The sequence below is a fragment of the Euphorbia lathyris genome, chromosome 3 (assembly GCF_963576675.1).
Source record: "Euphorbia lathyris chromosome 3, ddEupLath1.1, whole genome shotgun sequence".
Lineage (NCBI taxonomy): Eukaryota > Viridiplantae > Streptophyta > Magnoliopsida > Malpighiales > Euphorbiaceae > Euphorbia > Euphorbia lathyris.
The window spans coordinates 61000065-61023763 of record NC_088912.1 but is presented as its reverse complement, the minus strand read 5'-3'; positions in this window follow the sequence as shown (position 1 = coordinate 61023763).

Here is a 23699-nt window from a genome sequence, read left to right as displayed (position 1 = left end):
GTCGCTCGAAAGAGGCTAGTGTAAGTTCCCCCTTACAGTAAGGCGCCAAAGGGTCCTCATCCATTCGTTAGAGGCGAATTTGTGCGGTCCTGTGAGGTCCCGCGATCAGCCGTGTCAGCATATAGTAGCCTTAGAAGTTGCCATAGGATTACCCGTTACCATTTTTGATGTGATGAATGAATCAGTTCGTGTTTTCAAATTGCCATGATACGTGTCTAATCCTAAAATATGTAAAGAAAATGAAACGATACGTTAATATATACTCTTAAACCGATATACAAACTACCCCAAAACATCGAAACGTTTCGAACTAAAGACGACTTAGTCATCTCGTATGAATGAACTTGTGCGACCCGCCTGGTCCCTTTCCGTGTCCCGAAGAAGGCACATGTTCAGGAAATGCGTTATGATGTAAGCACATATTAGTATAAATCGGTTTGGTATTAAGGATAGTTATATCTCGATTCAAAAGACTATATTAACAGTAGCCGTTATTCACATTCTTTAAATAGGTTGGGATAAAACGAGATTATGACAAAACGAAAACAAAGAACATTTCTGTTTCGAATGACCCCGTTGTAACGTAAAGAGTTTCGCAAACGTGGCCCGTCCCTTCCGAATAAAAGACGAGCTCTTACGTTATGCCTTGTGTTGTTCTTAAGAGAAATGGATGTATCCGCAAAAGTGACTAAAGAAAATAAAAAAAAATAAACAAACGACCAAAGTCATTCTGTATCTACGATGTATATCCATCCCGAGGGTAGTTAAAGAAAATGAACCAAAGCCGTTAAATACGTGCCTCGAACTGGTATATACGCCGTTTAAAATCACGAAGCCGAATTAAGCTAAACTGCATAATTGCGCCATATGGACGAGACTGTGGGTTTGACTAATGGCTCGATCATTTCGACCGTTACCAAAACTACAAGAAGTATGGCCCGATCTGCGTGTTTTCTTGACTCATGCCTAAATGAAAAAGAACGGTGATATCCCTGCTTCGAATAAGCATGCGATTTAATGAAAAGTTGATTTTCTATAACCACGCTAGGATGATATATCCCGTAGATTGGAAGAAATAAAGAACTTGTTAATAGCCGAAAGATTACCGTGCGCTCAAATAAGACTCGTCGTCTTTTTACGTAGCCAAAACGAGCAAACAGATTCTTAACGCTAAAAACAAACACGTTACGCGATGAGTCCGTTCCTTAAAATAAAAAGTTCTTTCATCACTAAATGAACACGTGGTTACGTCTCTCGATAGATCCAAAAAGATCCCGTTGTAATCCAAAAATCGAGACACGAACCCACGCGAATAAAAGGGAACGGGTCATTGTCAATAACGAACGATTGGACTGAAAGAATAACTCGTACCGCATCTAAATCCGAGATGCACTCAAAGTGAGTCAAAACCCGAACTAATGCATCTCGCAAAATGACAAAAGATGAGTTATCCCGAAAGGACAATCCGCTTGGTCGATATCTTAGTCACTGAACGCTGATACATCAAAACGAACTGTATTGTCTGATGGATGATTTACTTTTCCGCAATAATCGACGGCATCGCGCGTCCCCTGGACCGCAATGTGAGCCCCAAACCAAAATCCTAGGAAAGAGACTTGGACCATCGAGTGTGTGGAGGAATAAGGGTGGAAGAGAGATGTTGTGATACGTGTAATTAGACTGACGTTTGTTCTTCTTATCTTATATATCCGTAAATAAATAAATGCACACACCACAAATCATGCATATAAAATCATGCATACATACTAATGGATGCCATTCGCACAGACTTCATCATTAAGCGGTGGTGGTTTCGTGAGAGTAACTGGCTAGTCGGGCAGTTTGATCAGCTACAGATTAACGATTCCGAATCGAGAGTAGTGGCTTCTGAATCATCTTCGTTCAAGTCAGCTTAATATTCTGTCAATATGTCTACACCGGATGAGAGGATTGCTGGGTTAGAAAGAGTCGTAAACAATATCAGCGATCGATTGACTACAATTTTAGACCAGCTAACTGGGCTGGCACTGAAGGATAACAAGAGTAGGAGTAAGCGTACTCAGAATGACGTGAATACTGATCCCCGCTTTGGGGACGAGGATGACTATCAGGACTACATCCAAAAACGTCTCGAGAAGGAGAAAGTTAAAGGAGAGGAATGGAAGCAGCACGTCACTCAGGAGGTGCAAGATTTGCATGAAGGAAGCTCCGGGGGTCAGGATTTTTATGATTTGAAGAACTGTTTATCGGCAACGGCTTTGCCTTTGAAATTCCGGATCCTGGACATGGAGAAGTTTGATGGAACAGGTGATCCTACCGCTCACATGAATCGGTATGTTGCTGTGATGAAGCACACAATCTTGACTGAGGAGCAAGTCTTGGGGCTGTTTAATGCTTATCTGGAGGGAGCTGCCCTCATATGGTTTCATACGTTACCGTTGGTAACAAAGAGAAATTGGAAGGAACTAGCAAAGGCATTCATTACCCGATATAGCTTCAACACTACGTTGGAAGTTACTTGGAAGGAGCTAGAAAGCACCAAGCAGCGAGCGGGGGAGTCCTTGTTTGACTTTCTGGGTAGGTGGAGAGCCAAGGCGGCAGTTATGAAGCAGGAGCCGCTTGAGCAGGATCAGATCCGAATGGTAATTGGCAACGCGTCGCCGTATATTAAAGAGGAGCTGCGGCATATGCCTTTCACCAATTTCAATCAAATTTACTACTATGCCTTGACAGTTGAGGGAAAACAGAAAACATCTCATACTAAACGGAGGAAGTTGGGGAATTGTGCCGGAGGGCCGAGTGCTCACGTAGAACCCGTCATAGTAGGAGTTCTTGAACTCAATGCCATCGAGAAAACTAGCCATGGGGTAGGTGCAATCGGATCTAAGTTGGAGGAAAACTTGGGGGTAGGATCATTTTGTGAATTTAAGGAGGAGCTGTTGGACTCCGATGAGAAAAGGAATGTGGGAAATGGTTTATACGTGTCTGTTTTGGAGGAAGAGCCAACGGAAGAGGTGATGGACGATAGAACTGAAACGGAGGAAACCGAGGAAGTATCATCTCGGAGGATCATGCCTGTGTTAAAATTGTTTAGTGGGGTAGAAGACCCCGAAGCTCATTTGTATGGATACGTGTGTGCTATGTTTGGAGAGCCATACAAAGTAGAAAAAGTCGCTCCATGGTTCCATCTTTCGCTGGTGGGCGAACCTTTGAAGTGGTTTCAATCGCTACCTGACTCGACTAAGCATGATTGGTCACTGATGTCAAGCTTGTTTTTGATGAAGTATCGAAGAGACAAAACGCAGGCAGGGGAATATAGCGCGATGCAAATTGGGCCTATCAAACGTCCGTTTCCGACTGTCAGCAAGTATAATGAAGGGAAGGACCCCATGGAGCACTTACATTTTTATTTGTCAGCTATGGGCCCTCTAGGTTTCAAAGAGGAGGAGATTACGAGCTTGTTCTGCAATTCATTAGCGGGAGAGTCACTGGTATGGTACATGTCTCTTCCAATGTACGTTAAAGCAGATTGGGCAAAAATGACTAAGGGATTCATCAAGAAATACGCCGCACGGGAATGTCTAGAGGAAATGCCTACATTACCCGAAGAGGAGACGCCTGAAGCAGTAACAACCATGTCTAAGTATAAGGGAGATGAGAACCCCATTGATCACATAAACCGTTTCCGTGCCTACATGTTTGACGCAGGACTCTACCGAAGTGAGTTAGTCCAGCATTTTCCAAAGACACTCATAGGAGAAGCTTTGATATGGCACCGAATGCTCTCGTCAAAGATAAAAGGGGACTGGGGATCCCTCATGGAGGCCTTCGTGTAGAAGTATGAGATGTACATTCCGTGGACAGGGTCGTTGGAAGATTTAGAAAGGATCAAGCAATTTCCCGAGGAAGCCTTCGTGGATTATGCTAGAAGATGGAGGTTCAAGTATGCCTCGTGTCGGGTCACCTTGAGTGATCAGGAGCAACTTATGTGCATCCGGAAGGGTGCTATTCCACTCGTGGCTAGAAGAATGAATGGAGTGTTCCTCAAAGACTATGAAGAACTGATAGGCTGGGCTCGGTATGGATCGTCGGACCCTTCTTACATAAATCCGAATGTCCCTCACATAATGGATCTGATGGTCGTGGACATTTGGGGAAGTTCCTCCGACGAGGAAGGTATCAATCAGAGGGTTCCAATCAACATCTGGGATGAGTCTGATGATGAGTCGATGTTTCTGACTGGGGCAAAGGGAAGGCGAGCTGCTTCGTCGAGGAGATCATGATGTTAGACCTGAATGCCGAGGAGCAGGTGATCACTATTGAAGCAACTGTGGGAGTGGTGGACGAGCCCAGTACCTCCAACGCCTATGAGAAACCCGAGAACCCTGATGATGAGAATTTTATTACTGCTTTATTTGAATCCGATGATGTACTCGCCAACACTATCAATGAAATGAATTCTGATTTTGCTTACTTGCTTGATGTTGATCGTGATCATTCCATGCATTCTCATTCATATAACATGCCTACATTTGAAATCAATACAATAGAAATGTCAACTTTTAATCTTGGTACAGATGAAAATCCTAAACTTATACAAATTGCTCAAGAATTAACTATTGAAGAGAGGAAAGAATTTGAGAGAATAATAAAAAAATACGAAATAGTGTTTGCTTGGACGTACGAAGACATGCCAGGAATCGATCAATCAATCGTAACTCACCGTATTCCAACATACCCCGATGCCAAGCCCGTGAAGCAGAAACTCCGACGCATGAGACCAGAATGGGCAGATAAGATCAGAGAAGAAGTGAAGAAGCAGTTAGAAGCAGGGTTCATCGAAGTAATCGACTATCCCCATTGGGTCGCAAATGTAGTGCCCATCGCAAAGAAGGACGGCAAAGTGAGAATGTGCGTCGATTATAGAGATCTTAACAAGGCGTGCCCCAAAGATGAATTCGCGTTGCCTCACATTGACGTGTTGATCGATAGTGCAGCATCAAGCGTCTTACACACGAATGTGGACGGTTTCATGGGCTACATGCAAGTTCAGATGGCTGAGAAACACAAAGCGAAAACCTCGTTCACAACTGAGTGGGGAACATACTGCTATAGGGTGATGCCGTTTGGTTTGAAAAATGCCGGGGCAACTTACCAGCGAATGGCTACGGCACTGTTCCATGATATGATACACAAAGAGGTAGAGGTTTATGTGGATGATATGATGGTCAAGTCGGAAACGAGAGAGGGGCATTTCGCTGCACTCGAGAAGTTTTTGGCCCGAATTGCAGAATTCAAACTAAGGTTAAACCCGAAAAAGTGCTTCTTCGGCGTTTCATCGGGGAAAATCTTAGGCTATGTAATCGGAAACAGGGGAATTGAGGTAGATCCCGACAAAGTAAAGGCCATACGAGAAATGCCAGCGCCAAAGAATGAGAAAGAAGTGAGAGGGTTTCTGGGGCAGGTTCAGTATATCAGTCGGTTCATAGCAAGACTCACCGCGATCTGCGAGCCAATCTTTAAGTTGCTACGGAAAGATCAACCCACGATTTGGAATGATAAGTGTCAGCAAGCCTTGGAGAACGTCCGGAACTATTTGTCTAATCCACCGGTTCTGAGACCGCCTAAACTGGGAAAACCGCTTCTCCTCTATGTAGCGATCGAGGAGCGACCTATTGGGGCAATGCTGGCCCAGGAAGGGGACACTGGTGTGGAGCATGCAGTGTATTATCTGAGTAAGAAGTTCTTGGAATACGAGCTTAAGTATAACATGATCGAAAAGACGTGCGTGGCAGTAGTATGGCTAACAAAGAAACTACGACACTATTTCCAATCGTATAAAGTGATCATTATTTCCCGAATGGATCCCGTGAAGTATCTGTACCGAACTCCGTCTTTAACAGGGAAACGAGCCTGATGGTTGTTGCTTTTGTCCGAGTTTGATATTGAATATGTAACGAAGAAGGTTATCAAGGGGAGGGCCGTAGCAGAATTTCTGGCCAACCAACCTCTGAACGCAGAAGAGGAAGAGATAAACTATGATTTCCCCGGTGAGCACTTGAACGCAATAGAAATTATACCATGGAAAATGTTCTTCGATGGAGCAGTTAATTCGAATAGAGCCGGAGTAGGGGTGCTACTTATCTCACCAGAGGGAGAAAGGATCCCGATGGCAAAGAAGCTATCCTTCCCTCTCACTAATAATATGGCCGAATATGAAGCGTGCATCTATGGGTTGGAGTCATTAGCAGCACTGGGAGCATCATATGTGGAAATCTGGGGCGACTCAAAGCTGATCATCGAACAAGCACAAGGAAACTGGGAAGTGAGGGAAGAAAGGTTACGTCCATACCTAGACCAGCTAGAAGGGTTGGCACTAAGATTCAATGAATGTCGTTTTTATCATATTCCTCGAGCACAGAACCAGGCAGCGGATGCTTTGGCCACTTTGGTGTCAGTTTGGGACAACCCTCGGAATCTTGCCTCGAAGCCTTTGGTGTTGAGAAGGTCTCACAAACCGTGCTACGAAGATGTAATGCTGTTGGGGGCAGATGAAAAACCTTGGTATTTCGATATCGTAAACTTCATGAAGAGTGGAACATACTCGGCAGAATCAGAACTTAGGGATCAGGCTGTGATTAGAAGGTTAGCACAGCAGTTTGTCATCCACAACGACTTGCTTTACAAAAGGCACACCGATGGTTTACAACTGAGATGCTTGGATGCGGGAGAAGCACGTGAGGCAATGGAGTCAGTACACTCAAGAATTTGTGGAGCCCATATGGGAGGAGCGGTATTGGCGAAGAAAATCATAAGGCAAGGCTTCTATTGGCTCACCATGGAAAGAGATTGTAACGAATATGCGAAGAAATGCCATGATTGTCAAATCCACGGAGATTATAATCATTTACCAGCTATGGAACTGCACGTGTTGGCACCCATTTGGCCGTTTGCGGCTTGGGGCATTGATATCATCGGAGAGGTGAGGCCTAATGCGTCGAACGGGCACAAATTCATTACAGTCGCTATTGATTATTTCACCAAGTGGGTAGAGGCAGAATCATTTAGCAAGTTGGGGTCTAAACAAATGAGGAAGTTCATTGAAAAACACTTGATCACCAGGTTCGGAGTGCCTCATCATATGATCACGGATAATGGGATCCAGTTTCAAGGAGAAGTGAGAAGTCTCTTCCAAGAGTACGGTATTGAACATCACAGGTCTTCTCCGTATCGTCCGCAAGCTAATGGCGCAGTAGAGGCAACTAATAAGAACCTTAAAAGGATTCTCGTAAAGACAGTAGAATCGCATCGGAACTGGCACGAACAGCTTCCGCTCGCTTTATGGGCTTATCGCACGACAGTTAGAACGTCAACTGGGGCAATGCCGTTCTCCTTGGTATACGGTGCGGAAGCCGTTCTCCCGATTGAGATTGAAAAACGATCGTTGAGAATCGCAGTAGAAGCAGAAATCCCCGAGACGGAATGGGTGAAGAAGCGGCATGAACAGTTAGCATTGGTGGATGAGAAAAGGATGGAGGCCCTTTACCATGTGCAGTTATATCAGCGAAGGATGGCCCGAGCCTTCAACAAAAGGGTCAAGGCCAGCCCTATCAAGGAAGGGGATATGGTGCTAAAACAGATCCGTGTGACGCACACCGACCCGAGGGGCAAGTTTAGGCCAAACTGGGAAGGGTCGTTCTTCGTGAAGAAGATACTAAGCAAAAGAGCGGTGAAGTTAACTACTATGGACGGCATGGAGTTCTCCGAACCTACCAATCTGGATAGGCTTAAGAAATACTTTTCGTAAAAAAAAAAAAAAAAAAAAGAAAAGAAAAATTCCCGATAGGTCGAAAACCCGCAAAGGGCGGCCTATGCAACAATAAGGGACATCCCAATGGGTGAAAACCCGAAAGGGCACTCATTTGAAAATTCCGGGATAGTAAAAGGAGAGATGAAAAATCGCTGGGATCTGAAAACCGAAAAAAGGCAGGTCCTGGTAACGGTAGTTATATCTTGAGCAATTATAAAAATAATGTATAAGAGGCTAAGTATTTCTGTTGTTTGTAAATAAATAAAGGCATGAGTATATTTGAAGAGAATGATTGGGATCGTTATAATTTACTGAATGCAAGATAATATGAATCATGAGTTATACATTTCTTACCTTTCTTTTCACAATAAAAAGCCTACGTACTATCTACCCCACTCCCTATACACAAGCTATACATCGGGGTAATTCTAATAAAAGCTACGAAGCTATACATGATAAGCCTAATAAGGAGGGAAATCCCAGTGGGCCTCAAAGTCCCTCAGATGTGACGCCCGCTCCGCAGATAGGGTCTCCTCGGCGACTCGAAGTCTCTCCTCGGCAGCAAGGCGCCCCACGGTCTCCTCCCGCACCCTCTCCTCAATAGCAAGGCGTCCCGCGGTCTCCGCCCGCATCACCCCGGACCAGTGGTAGTTCCTCTCCCGATACACCTGGCCAACCCTGGCGTCGGCCTCCCGCAGCGCTTCGCTCTGTCTCAGCTCATGTGCACGGAGATCGCTCTGTAAAAAAAAAAAAAGAAGAAAAAAACAGATATAAAAAGAGAAATACAGACTAGAATAGAAGTCATACATACACATGTGCATACATTCCACTACACTAAAATAAAATAAAGATACATACCAGGTGGCTGGCGCAACGCAAACTGAGTCGATCTCTAAAGAAACCAGATAGCCCCACATAATCGGTGCACGTCTCCCTCGAAGTCTGGAGAGCGTCTGAGGGATCAAACGGTATCCTCGACGTAAAGGCAAGAGGGGCCACCTCGACACCGGCATAAGCCACTCCGGACTGGTCATAGCAAACGGTCGCGAAATCCCTCCCAAAGTCAGGGATGGGTACGCCCAAAGGGGACCTCTCCGGTCGGGTGGCGCCGGAGGACTCGCCGACATAATAGGGCGGCTCGCTCGCAGACGTCTGAGCTCGGGCACCATCGAAGAAGTCTGACGTGTGGGCACTCCTCCAGGAACCCTCCTGCAAGTAGAGACACAATAAACACCACTGACCATCTCGTAAATAAAAATAAATAGGCCGAACCACTCACCGGAACCGCCTCCCGACCAAAGACTGCAGCGACAGCCTCCCCCGAAAACACGTCCGCCACGGGGTCCACCTCCATCGCCATCGCTGGGGCATCCCTCGCTCTCAATAATGTCGATAAATAGGGAACACGGCCCCCGACATGAACCCATACATCTCTACCAGCAAAGCGGCGAGTCAAATCCCGACAAATGACTGATAAGGGCATAGTCCGCACTGCAAACATGGAGACGGGGATCTCGCCTGGTGTCCAATGCGAAGCACTAACCCCGGTGATGCCCCGGTCACCCAAGTACCATGCCCACATGCAAGGGCCGATAAGCAGGCTCTGCTGCTCCTGGATCAGGGTGACGTACGCGTAATCGGGACCGAAGTCAAGGCCGTCCCACCTGAATCTAATCTGAAAGCACAAAGAAAAAGTCAGGTCTGATCAAACAAAAATCTAGCGCGATTATAAGATATTTACCTGCCCCAAGGTTCGTGAATCAATCCAATCTAGGAGCTGTGCCACCGTCTGCCTCTCCCCGGTACCTAGACCGAACTCGCTCCACCGAGCCATAAGTGGGGGCTTCACTACCCGTGGCCTGCGCCGACGCTCGCTGGGAAGAATCCGCCTCTCGTAGGCCCAAACCTGCTTGTAAAAACAAAGGTTATGAACAGAAGGCGCGAAGAAGATAAAAGGGGCAAGTTAAGGATGAACCACGTACCAGAAGAGCAAAAGTGTAGCCGCCGAAGTCCTTCCGCTTCTGGCAAGTCAGATCCAAACACTTGTACAGGTAAGCTAGACCCGCTCCTGCCCAATCGTAAGATGCCACCGCGTCCAAATCACTGAAGGCCTGAATAAGACCCACATGTATCATCCCGTTCTTGGTGCGGAAGATCGTCTCGCCTAAAGCATATACCAGGAAGCTGCGGACAGCCAGATCAGTGTCGTCGGTCCCACAAAAGTCCCTACGACTCAAAATCCTCGAAGTAGTGATGAACTTCGCCGGGGTGGATTTGACACCCGTATAAACTCCCGGCCCGATCAAAGCAGCCAACCTAGCACGGTCAACCCGTGGACGCATCGTATCAAAGGAGAAGGGAACCGGAGTACCACTCCCCCGCAGCCCGGTCAGTAAAGAGAAGTCGCAGGGCGAGATCATCATCTCCCCAAACGAGAGGTGGAAGGTGTGGGTCGAGTCAACCCATCTCTCGTATAAGGCCCGTAGGCCGAAACGGTCGCACACCCCGTTGGCGCGAGGCAGCGCTAAAATAAAGGGCTCAAGCCCAACTCTCGCACACGGGCTCTCGCCGCGGCGCCTAGCATGGAATACCACACATGAATATCTGCCGTAGTCCCAGAAATGTCGATGAACTGGAAAGAACGGAACATGTAAGTTTAAATGTTGTTCCTAGGCTTGCATCTGATGAAAGCACGTTAATCTAGCTATTCTTTCAGTCAAATCTAACCTAGAGACATCTTGTCAATTTGGACCGTCATTTTGTGAAATCTCTCCCTTAGGGTTGTTGGCATAGGATTTGTTTAATTCATTATTCTTTGATCTACTCTCGTCCGCATTGGCAAAGAGAATTGTTCAAGTTTTTACTATTCACGTGCATTAGTCAAGTTTTTACTATTCACGTGCACTATCCACGTTTTTACTATTCATGTGCACTCTTCACGTTTTTACTATTCATGTGTTTACTATTCACGTGCGCTATTCACGTTTTTACTATTCACGTTTTCACTATTCACGTTTTTACTGTTGGTAGGCATTGTTCGTAGTTTTTACTATTCACATGCATATAATTCACATTCTTTCAAAAGACAAATAAAGTGTTACTTGCGGGCAAAGAAATTCATGTTTTCTAGCTAAAGTCTTCCAAAGCAACCTAGAGGTTAGCATGCAAATCATGTTCAGAGTAGGGATACTAAAGCCTACAAATTTAGTCAAAGGACGAGTAAGTAAGAAAGTACTTACCTGGTTACAGCGAGTCCGGCTCAGATGAGATGTGGGGTCCTGAAAAGGGTCCACTGTAGTAAGGTTCACGAAACCCTCCTCCATGCCCTTCGTGCCATCATGTTGATCCAAATTCATCCCGAGAATAATCCAAATCAGAAGTTAGAGAGAGAGAGAAGAGAGAGAAGGTGTGGGGTTGGAATGAAACCCCACCACCTTATATAAGGAAAGGGAATGTCATTCTCGTAAATAGTGAAAAAGGTACGATGTGACATAAAGGTAAAAAGTAAATAATTATTTACCAGGTGCACAGACCTCCGATTTGCAGTCTGTTTCAGCATGCGCTTCTGCCAGACAGTGACTAATAATGTCGAGATAGAACTCCAGACGACAGCCAATTTTTACAGAACAGCGGCACCAGTCAAAATACAGACGATAGTCAACAGAAAAATAATTGTTAGTTTGAATCATTCCAGACTAAAAAGACGTTCCTATCAAACCATTCAAACCTCCAAGACACTAGCTCCAGTGAGAAAATACAGACAACGGTGTTTTAAAAGAATTCAGAATTGTTAGAAAGAACCTTTGCTTTTGAGCCGTTTTACCCGCGGTCGTGGACCAGGGTTGCTTTTGAGCCATTTTACCCACGGTCGTAGACCGGGGTCACTTTTGAGCCATTTTACCCGCGGTCGTGGACCAGGGTTGCTTTTGAGCCATTTTACCCACAGTCGTAGACTAGGGTCGCTTTTAAGCCATTTTACTCACGGTCGTAGACCGGGGTCGCTTTTGAGCCATTTTACCCGCGGTCGTGGACCAGGGTTGCTTTTGAGCCATTTTACCCACGGTCGTAGACCAGGGTTGCTTTTGAGCCATTCCCCCCCCCCCCCCCCCGGTCGTAGGCCGGGGTCGCTTTTGAGCCATTTTACCCGCGGTCGCGGACCAGGGTTGCTTTTGAGCCATTTTCCCCCCGGTCGTAGGCCGGGGTCGCTTTTGAGCCATCTTACTCGCGGTCGTGCACCAAGGTTGCTTTTGAGCCATTTTTACCCGCAGTCAACTTAGGCTAGGGTCCGTAAGAAGAACATCCGCCGGCAGCCGATTCAAAGGCAAGGACGGAAAGAATCGAGAACGACGCCGGAACGCGCAGCGCAAAGGTCAGGTATTCTTCCTCCTACTCTTTACGTGTCTCTTACTTTTATATGTTTTACATTGCATGTGTTGCGTTAGCAAAAAACGTTTTCAAAACACACACATCACAGTCAAAATAGGAAAGTAGGGGCAACTGTAGACACCGAGTCGGAGGACCTGTGATGAAAACCTGTAAACAAGACGGTCGAAGCGGTTGATTCCGGAAGTTTTAAAACAAAAATATATAATAAGAAAAGAAAAGTTAATGTGAGTCGCGGTCGTCAAGTGGACGGCTCGCGAGTGCTCAGCGACGTGGTGCGAGCGCCTAGCGGCAGCCGACGCGTGTCCGACAACAGTTGGACGCACGCCCGGCAGCGCGGGGCGTACGCTCGACGTCCGTTAGGCGCGCATGCCCGGTAGCACGGAGCGCGCGCTCGGCGACCGTGGGGCGCGCGCGCCCGACAGCGCGTGGCGCACGCCCGATGGCCGCTGGGCGAGCGCCCAGCGACATTGGGCGGACGCCCAACGTCATTTGGGCGCGCGCGCCCAACTGAAGTTGGGCGTACGCCCAACGAAAGTTGGGCGTTCGCCCAACCATGCTGGGCGTTCGCCCAACTAATGTTGGGCGTCCGCCCAACGAAAGTTGGGCGTTCGCCCAACATAAGTTGGGCGTTCGCCCAACCGGCTTTGGGCGACGTCCAATTTTCTTCGGGCGTCGCCCAAAGTTTCCGGGGATCCGTTGCCTATATAAGGCACGGATCCCCATGCATTTTAAGAGGGAGGATTTTTGAAGAGATTCTCACACTAGAACATTTTCTAGAGAGAGAGTTGATTTTTTTGGGAGAAAACATTTTTTTCCTAAAAATTGAAAATCTCCAAAAAGTTAAATATTTTATCAAAAACATAAAAAAACACCGAAAAATCACAACTCGTGGAATCGAACGACTTCGACGGTCAGATACCGAACTTGAGGTATTATCCGAGGACTAGACTCGTTTTATTTCATTTTATTTATTTCTTTTATTTATTTATTTTTATGTTATAATTTTATTTATTTAGTTATTTATTTATTTATCACGTTTTATTTAATTTTTCGTATTTATTTAATTTTCGTCTCGTATTAGATAAACGTTCGGTTTTGTTTTTAAAATAAAAACCTCGTTTTAATATCCCAATACGAACCGTGATCCGATTCAAAGGTAGTTCGGGTATTAAAAACGTTGTAATTATAAGTTTTAGAAATTTTTTCTAAATAACGTTTTAAATAAAAAACATCGTTTAAGAACCTCCGTTATAGACTATGATCCATTTTTGGTAGTTCGGAGTTCCAAAACGATAGAATAGATCTAATTTAAGGTGTTTGAATAAATCTGGAAAGTTGTGGACTGTTTCTGTAATTCTTTTTTTTCTGTCACTGATTGCTGTTTACCTACGGATTTTCTATCGGTAAATCTGCTGAAATGTAAAAAATGCTGTTTTGATCCCTCCATCTCAACTTTTAGGCTTTTGGTCCTTTATATATATATGTATATTTATGAAATACATACTTTCAAGCTATTTTTAAATACTTTGTATATATGTTTATTTAATGTGTTTATACATCTTTTTTTTCATTAATTTGATTTAATAAAAGTATATGTATATATATAGATTTTTCCTTTTTATTCATTTAAACTAGACGTATTTGGGCATTTTGGGAATATTTGGGGGTTATTTTCTATATATTTATCATAATAACTATTTTGGGTTAAATGCTATTTTCTTATCTAGGAATCTTATTCATTATTTTTACACGTTTTTAATTAGGATGATAAGTATACCATATTTAGTATTATTTTCCTTTTTGTTAATACACATCAATAATTATAATGTATATCATGTTTTACTTTACTTTTAATCTATAGGTGTAAATACCATTTTTACCAAAATATACATTTCAAAGGTGTTTGGTTGGGTGAATTCGGATTTAATTTGTTAGTTGTTGTAATTATATTCAAGTAAGGATTAATTGAGTGAAAAGGGGAAAATAAATCACAAAAAAAGAGTTTAATTTGTTTGTTTAAATTAAAGCTTTTCTAGATGTTCCCAAAGTGTAAATAACGTTTTCTTGACATTTTTAAACCATTTCTTAAAACATCACGTTTTAAAACCTTAATTCGTTCCAATGACGGATTAAGCGAACCTTGTAAATAAGATTGCTTTTAATTGTAAATAATAGAGTTTTTGAATTGTTTTCCTAACTAAATGGTGTTCGAACAAAATAAATTGACTTGTATGCTTAACCACGTTTTCTCGTTAAAGCTTTTATCTCAACATTTTCAAACGCTCGAGTCGTTCCAACGACGATTCGAGTAAACGTCATTAAACGGGGTTTTGAAACGTACCTAAATCGTTCCAACGGCGATTAAGGTACGAACCATGTAAATAAACTCGTTTTGGGGAATGAGTTTAGCTTAGAACTAGTGTACAAACTAAGGCATAAAATCACACCGTGAATAAATCGATTCTTTCTTCTCCCCCTCTCTCTCCTATGTATTTTAAATTTATGCAAAATGGGTGATTCTTTACCAAAATGGCTTTCAATAATATATGCTCAAAACGGTTTTCAAAACGAGAAAGAAAAGGTTTCAAATGAATTTTAAACTTAAAGAGATATGCGATTAGTCCGTTATCGCCTAACACGCTGAGTAGGAGGCCGGTGGTTCATAACCGGGCGATGTCGGGGTGCCTAGTAGCCTTTCTCCAGAAAGGAGCTAGCCTTCTCGACTCGTACCTAAGTTTCCCGAACCCTCACCGGTCTCCCGCAAGGGATCGGTGTTCATTTTCCCATTCGTGGGTGGCGACTCTTCCATACTCCGAGCTCCGGTCCTGCCGAGCAGCTTGATTCCACGATTGGTTGCTTTCGGCGCCAATCACCGCTTACGTCGCCATGAGGTGTCCACCCCCCGGTCCGCCCGGGAGATTAGGCCGCGGCACCTCGTCTAACAATTGGATTCGCGATGGATAACGAACTAAGCATAGACTTAATTCTTTAATCCCTCCCAGAGAGTTATTCACAGTTCATCATGAACTACTAGATGAATGACTTGCAAACCTCTCTTGAAGAGCTTGCAAATATGCTCAAACCAGTTGAGCCCAATATGAAGAAAGACAAGGCAATACCGGCTCTTGTCATAGAGGGATCAAAGAAGAGGAAGGGGAATTTTCCCAATCCTAAATATCCCAAGAAAGGCAAGGGAGCCATGCCGACTAGAGCTAAGGGAAAGGAAGTGAAGAAGCCCAAAGGAGAGTGCAACTTCTGTGGTAAAGACGGGCATTGGAGAAGGAACTGCAAGGAGTACCTAGCCTCCCTTAAGAAGGGAAAAGGCGATGCTTCAACATCTGGTATGTTTTATATTGAAATAAATACAGTTTCACAGTCTGAATCTTGGGTACTTGATACCGGATGTGGATCTCATATTTGTACAAATATGCAGGAACTAAAACGGACTAAGGAACTGAAGAAAGGAAGCATAAACTTGCGAGTAGGAAATGGAGCAAGAGTTGTCGACCTCGCCATTGGAGATTATGCTTTAAATTTGCCCTCTGGGCTTGTAATAGAATTAGGGAACTGTTTATATGTTCTAGAAATGTCTCGCAACATTATTTCTATTAGCCGTCTTGTTGACGATGGTTTTCATATTTCAATAAAAGACAAACATTGCGATTTTTATAGAGATGAGATTTTCTATTTTTCAAGAATATCACAAAATGGGATTTATGTGCTAGATGACAAAATTTCTGTTTTCGCAATTGATACCAAAAGACATAAGCTAGATAATTCAACTTACTTGTGGCATTGTCGTTTAGGTCATATAAACAAAAGACGCATGCTTAAGCTACATCAAGATGGGCTTATAAATTCAATTGATCCTGAATCATTGGAAACATGCAAAGCATGTTTAAAAGGTAAAATGACAAAGACACCCTTTAGCAATAAAGGTGAGCGTGTATCAGACACTCTAGGATAATACATTCCGATGTATGCGGTCCTATGTCAGTCCAAGCAAGAGGAGGATTCAGATACTTCATAAGCTTCATAGACGACCATACCGGATATGGTTATATCTACTTGATAAAGCACAAGTCCGAAGCTTTTGAGAAATTCAAATGCTTCAAGAATGAAGTAGAAAATCAATTAGGAAAGAAAATAAAGACTCTTTGATCCGATCGAGGTGGCGAATATCTTTCAGATGATTTTCTGAATTATCTAACTGAATGTGGGATATGCTCACAATGGACACCTCCCTATACACCACAACACAATGGTGTATCCGAGAGGAGGAACCGTACCTTACTAGATATGGTACGATCCATGATGAGCATATCATTACTTCCAAAGACATTCTGGGGCTATGCCTTAGAGACCGCCCTCTTCACCCTAAATCGAGTACCAACTAAATCCGCTAGTTCCACACCATATGAATTGTTCGTTGGTAGGAAACCCGTGTTCTCATTCATGAGAGTATGGGGTTGTTCAGCATTTGTCAAACGCATAGTGTCAGACAAACTAGATTCTAAATCTGATAAGTGTTTCTTAATTGGATACCCTAAGGAAACTGTAGGGTATTACTTCTATCATCCAGATGATCAGAAAGTAATAGTATCCAAGCACGCAACCTTCTTAGAGAAAGAGTTTCCCGAAGAAACAGAAAAGGGAAGCATGATTGAACTTGATGAAGTTCAAGAACAAGAAACACCGACTGAAACAACAGAGGCGGTTGAGGAACCCGATGTAGTCCCATTAGATGAGACTCAAGTGCCACCCATTCATAGGTCACAAAGAGTTCGTGAACTCCCTATTAGATATGGTTTTCTAGTGGGAGATGATGATGAGGTTCCCGTGTTAGACGACGAACCCGAAAACTACGAAGAGGCTCTTAACAGTCCAGATTCTAAAGCATGGATCGAAGCTATGGATTCTGAGATGGATTCCATGTACACCAACCAAGTGTGGACTTTGGTTGATCCACCCGAAAGGATAAAACCCATTGGGTGCATGTGGATCTTCAAAAAGAAGACTGACATGGATGGAAATGTTAGCACCTACAAAGCTAGGTTAGTAGCGAAAGGATATTGTCAGAAACAAGGAATTCATTATGACGAAACTTTCTCTCCTGTGGCTATGTCCAAATCAATCAGAATAATGCTTGCTATTGCCGCTCACTACGATTACGAGATTTGGCAAATGGATGTGAAAACAGCTTTCCTAAACGGAAACCTGCTTGAGGATGTATATATGATGCAACCTGAAGGTTTCATATCAAAGGATGCAAACAAGGTTTGCAAACTTCAGAGATCCATTTATGGACTCAAGCAAGCATCAAGAAGCTGGAACAAGCTTTTTGACGAAACCATAAAACAATTTGGTTTCGAACAAAATTGCGAAGAAGCTTGCATTTACAAGAAAGCAAATGGGAGCTCATTTGCATTTCTGATATTATATGTGGACGATATATTATTAATGGGAAATGACATAGCTCTACTACAGTCGGTAAAAGTATGGTTATCTGGTAACTTCTCCATGAAAGACCTTGGTGAAGTAGCTTATATACTTGGTATAAAGATCTACAGAGATAGATCAAGAAGACTGCTTGGTCTTTCACAGGCTACATACATCGAAAAGGTGCTAAAGCGGTTTAGCATGCTTGAATCGAAACGAGGTAACTTACCCATGATACATGGAGTAAAGTTAAGCAATCATCAATGTCCTAAAACCAAAGATGATAAGAAGCGCATGGCTGTAGTCCCGTACGCCAGCGCAATCGGTTCGATTATGTATGTTATGCTATGCACTAGACCTGACGTAGCGTTCGCGTTAAGTATAACGAGTCGTTACCAAGGTAATCCGGGAGATGAGCACTGGAATGCCGTCAAAAACATTCTTAAGTACTTGAGAAGGACTAAAGACATGTTCCTAGTGTACGGAGAAGGGGATCTGAAAATAGAAGGATTTTCAAATGCCAGTCATCTCACAGATGAGAACGATTTTAAATCCCAATCAGGATACCTGTTTATCTTGAATGGGGGCGCGGTCAGCTGGAAGAGTTCCAAGCAAGGAAGCGTAGCTTTCTCTACGACCGAGTCAGAGTATATCGCTGCTGCGGAAGCAGCAAAGGAAGCGGTTTGGATTAGGAAGTTCATTACTGAACTTGGTGTGGTGTTTGACATTATAAATCCCATTACACTGTACTGTGATAACAATGGAGCCATTGCGCAAGCAAAGGAACCACAGTCTCGTAATGCATCCAAGCATTACCTGAAGCGATACCACATTGTAAGAGAAATTGTGGCAAGAGGAGATGTGAGAATAGAAAGAGTACATATTGAGGACAACGTTGCAGATCCGTTGACAAAGCCCTTAACCCAGAAAGTACATGATCGTCATCTAACTTCTACTGGGATAAGTTGTAGAAACAATTGGCTTTAGTCCAAGTGGGAGTATGTTAGGGTTTAGTTTCCTATAGACAATTGTTCTAGGATACAAACTTAATGTAAATGAAGTGTTCTTTATATCATTTGTTTTAATGAGACATGGTTTCATAACTATATAAAGGCAATCCCTTTTAAGAACTAAATAAAGTCTAATAAAAGGAAATCCGTAAGTTTGTTTAAAGTGATTATAAAGTATTCATACAAGCATGAAGTGAGACGAAACTTTATAATAAAATAATAAGTAATTACAACTTCAACCCTAAATCCTAATTTAAGCCTATAAATAGCAGCTCTTAGATCAGTTTTAGGGGGGACGAAAATAGGACGAAAATACACTGATAGATAGCCGAAATTCTACCAAACCACTCCGAATAAATTTTAGTTGTACGTTCATCACCCGTATTCCAATATTTGTGATTTTTCCAATTATCTCACAACCTAGGTAAAGGTTTCTGAGGGACAAATCTTGTCTATTATTTAATATTTGGTACTGTAAAATATTAATTGTTCATCCCTTTTGCTTATTCTATTTTTTATTGTTGATTTCTATTGTCAATAGGTTATCAAATATATTTTCTGTATATATTTGATCCCTAAATTGATTTAATTTAACCATGAAGCAATGATTAGTTAAATCATTTGTTTTGAGTCTTTTTATTCATTTCAATTAATCTTTTCTTTTTATACTTTTATTTTTGAATCTGATATTAATAATATTATAAGTTAATATTATTGATCAAATTGGTTCTTTCTTTTGTTCATAACAATGATTTGGGATAAACGAATCAACTCGAGATAAATCTTATCTCACGATCGTTTAGGTACCAATAGTTATAATAAAACTTTCTTTTCTATTTATTTTTAATTTCTAACCCAATAACTTAATTTCTATTCTCTTTTAACTCATAATTTAATAACTTTATTTTTATTCATTTTAACTCCTAACCTAATAACTTTTTTATTTTATTCGTTTTAATCCCTAATTTAGAACTTCTTGTTTTATTCATTTTAGTCCCTAGTTTAGAACTTTATCTTTTATTCACTTTGGTCCTTAATTTAAAGTTTTCTTTTTTTTTTCAATTAGGTCCCTAAATAAACTTTTTAAGTTTATTCAATTTAGTCCTTTGTCCATTTTTACACCATAATTAATTATATAGCTATGTTATATCTTTCTAACCTTTTATTTTGGTGGATATGAGTATGTCAGAATATTGTTTTGATCACGGATGAAATCCTTAACATTCGGTATCCTGTCATACCTGATGCAATCCTCAACCTCAGGGACCACATATTCCGGATCCACAAAATTGATTTCGGGGTAGGAAAGCTTAACATAGGCCATGATTCGCTCGCCATAGTAATAAGCGCGGTTACCCGCCATAATCTCTGAGTTCGACAGCGCAGCTTTGTGGTTCTTAGCATCCTCCTCCATCTTCTCCTTTAGGTCGCGGATCTCTGCATCCTTGCTTTCATTAAGGGCAACGGCAGAAGCAACATTGGCACTGGCAGCGGCAACTTCTTTCTCTAGCCTTTTTATGGTGGCTTTATCCGCCACCCCTTGGAGTAGATCCGCCTCCATAGCACGCATGTGCGTATACGCCTGACAAAGAAAAGGACGATTTAAAAAACAAGATTTCCCTAAAGGAGATCACTCTTTCATCAAAAAATGTAAGACAAGGAAAATAAAGCTTACCGAAAGGAGCTCCCTTTTCCCCATCTTGGCATGGGCTGATCCGGAGAATTTGTTTTGACTCTCCTGTACTTCACCAAGTTGACCGAGGGCTTCATCAAGGTCATTGATAACCGACTCATTCCCCAGTGACCCTTTATCACCATATTTGGCGAGCCAATATCCTCCCAAGTCGGGCTTAACCACCTACGCAAGGAAAAGAAAGGCCAAAATCAGGATCCATAGAAGAAGGGAGAAAGATGGTAAAGTAAACATACCTGCACCAGATTCGTCTTAAGCCTCCCAGCTTTCATGGCATCCACCAGTAATTTCTCTCCGCCAGCTGCGGTTGATCTCTTCTTCTTAAGAGGCGGATCCACAGCACCCTCCGCAGGGCGTTTCCCAAAGCTCCTACTGGGATCCGCCACCTGCGCATCTTTCTAGGCCTCAGACAAACCCCTGACAAGGGAACAAAAAATAATAATCAAGGTTCAAGGAAGAAACAAAATCACCTTCATCAAGATGAGTAAACTTGGCGTAAGTAATCACATCCCCTACACGGCGGACTAGAGGAATGTCATTCATCATGAATTCCAGAGCATCGGCGTATGTCCAAGCATCCGTCTTAATGCTCTTCATGAGATCCGCCACTTTCTCATCACTGTCAGTCAGTATACGCAAATGCCCAGCCATGTGTTGAGGCTTAGCTTTCCAATTTAACGGGAATCCGAGAGACTCTCCCTTTTTCACCTTAACAAAGAAAAATTTCTCGTCCCAGAGATGGACGTTTGACATCTTATCGCAAAAATGCGAATAGCTCTTGAATTTGGCAAAGGTGTAGAAAGATTCGGTTTTACGCTTCGAGGGTTTGTGAAGAGACCGGAAGATGCAAGGATTACAGACTACCCCCAGATTCGAAGCTAAGTAACAATCTAGAGCAATGTCCAACCAGCCGTTTGGATGCAGTTGGCAGACAGTGATCCCGAAAAACTACAAGATATCCGCCATCATCCGAGGAAGAGGAAGACAGAATCCTCTCTCCACGTGACTACTATATACGAATAGATATCCTACATGCGGACAGGCGGGTCATTGATGAGCTGCCGCCAACTCGGTTTCGTAATCTTTGATCCACGGATAGCGATCCACCAAATCAGCCAGATCCGCGGTGCTCATACGAGACGGAGTAGTCTCTGCACAAGGCATCTTTTTCCTAATTGGAGTTGAAGGGGAAGCCTCCATTCCGGAAAGGCTCCTAGGATCTATCACCGGAGCGATATGAGTCACAGCGGCGGAAAGGTTCTGGGTTCTAGTTGAACAAATACGACGATTCCTACTCCCCCTCACCATATTACGCAACTCGGACAAATCGCAACTAGGCGTACTTTCAGAAGAATTGGAACTCTCGGAAGAGGTGGTCCAACTAAATAAAGGTTCGGAGGAGGTGGTCAAATTAAAGAGTTCAGTGGTAGACGCAGAAGAAGGACTCATAAAAAGCCAGAAACAGGACGAGAAGGTTCACTTACATGGAAAATCGAAAGTTTTGAAGCTTCTTGACACCGGAAAAGCTCTGGAAAAACGCAAGGCCAAATCAAACGGAAATTAACAAGTGAGGCAGAAAGAGGAAGAGAGAAGTTGAAGAAAGTACCGCCACTTACCTCGAGCTGTGCATCCAGGACACCTGTCACGCAGTAAATGGCTTGGAACAGAGTGACAATTAATGCAACTCATCATGACGGCGTGCCAGGAAGTGCAAAAGCCCTAAAGGACTTTAACGGAACTTAGGGGGGCTTCTGATAACAACCGAATACAATTTATAGGACTAAAAGGGTAATTGACCAAACGACCGCGTATTCAGATGATCCGGAGAGCAATAGCGTATCAAGCAAGCCATCCGAATGGTGAATCACCTAGATTCCACCATTCATCATCCGTAGTCAAACCTACAGGAGACCCTGTTGAAACACCTTTCCACTAGATTTTGATTTGACAAAATCACTTGAGTTTAATCCATGATTAAAGAAACAATTAAATTTAAGTGCTTTGATTTAATTGTACTAATCCGTTTGTTCAATATTGAGTATAAATATAAATGCAAAAAGAAATAAAGAATAAGACAGGATCAAGTCAGCATGAGAACACAAGCTGAGTAAAGGGCAACTCGGCATAAGAAAAGAAAAAGTCATCATTTGAACAACAGCTGAAGAATGAAGCGGGTCAAAGAAGCTAAGTGAAGATTGGAACTCAGCATGAAAGAAGAGAACTGTGCTTTCATAACAAAGTCTTGCGAAACGAAGCTGATCTAGGAAAGCTGAGTGAAAGAAGACTCAACAGGAAGTTTGGCAAGCAAACAATGACAGGTTCTATCAGAGTGAAGCTGAGTGAGTAGAACTCAGTATGAAAACTGGCCGACAATAAATCATCGGAGTAAAGCTTAGTAATTCACAAGTGTTCCGTTAGCTAAAAGACAAATTCAACAACTGTCTGCACCAATAATAGAAATCTCGGAATTATGCAAAAGTCAATTTCGAGAAACATGGGACAACTGAATTTAGCTAAAAGACAAACAGTCACAAGAAGACAACATCTGCAGCAAGAAGACAAATCTGACGTCTGAAGAAATCAGAAGACAGGATTGGCCTGACACCTGAAGCTGACCAGAAGTTGTCTCCCAAAAGAGCCGTTTTGGACTTAACGGCTAAATCATTTCAAATGACCCACCTCCAGATTTTCGTCTATATAAGGACAATCAAAATCCTTGGATCATTGCTGAAGGACACCAAGAAAAATACAAGAGAGAAAAATACAAGTTCAAAGCACACAAAAACAAGAAAAAGATCTTACACCCATTTTCTATTCCTATGTAAATGCTAGATTGATTGTTTGTAATCATCTAAAGTGTTCTTCATTTAAAAGAGAACAAATTGTATCAATCGTGATATTGAGAGTGTTGTGTTGAGTGCTTGGTTGTAAACACTCAGTGGTAGAGAAATCTAAGTACCGGGTTGTGGTGCTTAGTAGGAGTTGAGTAGAAGAATAGAGGACGGTACTCTTGCATATTCAACTGCCTGTAATCGGTTTGTGCTCTACCCTTAAAGAGCTCAGTATTGGATTCTAAAAGCCTGGAGGACTCTAGGGACTGGACGTAGGCAAAGAGGCCGAACCAGGATAAGTGATACTGAGTAACTTCTAACTCTCCCAAATATATATATATATATATATATATGCTTGTGTTGATTGTTATATTTACTCAGCATATAAACTATAAGAAGCTGGTACTGAGTAAATTGGAGTGTTGAGTTGGAAACTGACCACACTAGTGTCAATTCCCAACTCTCAAGTAAAACAGTCTTAGTCAGCATCTGACTAAACTTGTCTTACGCTAAGTTCGGCCAAGCTGACC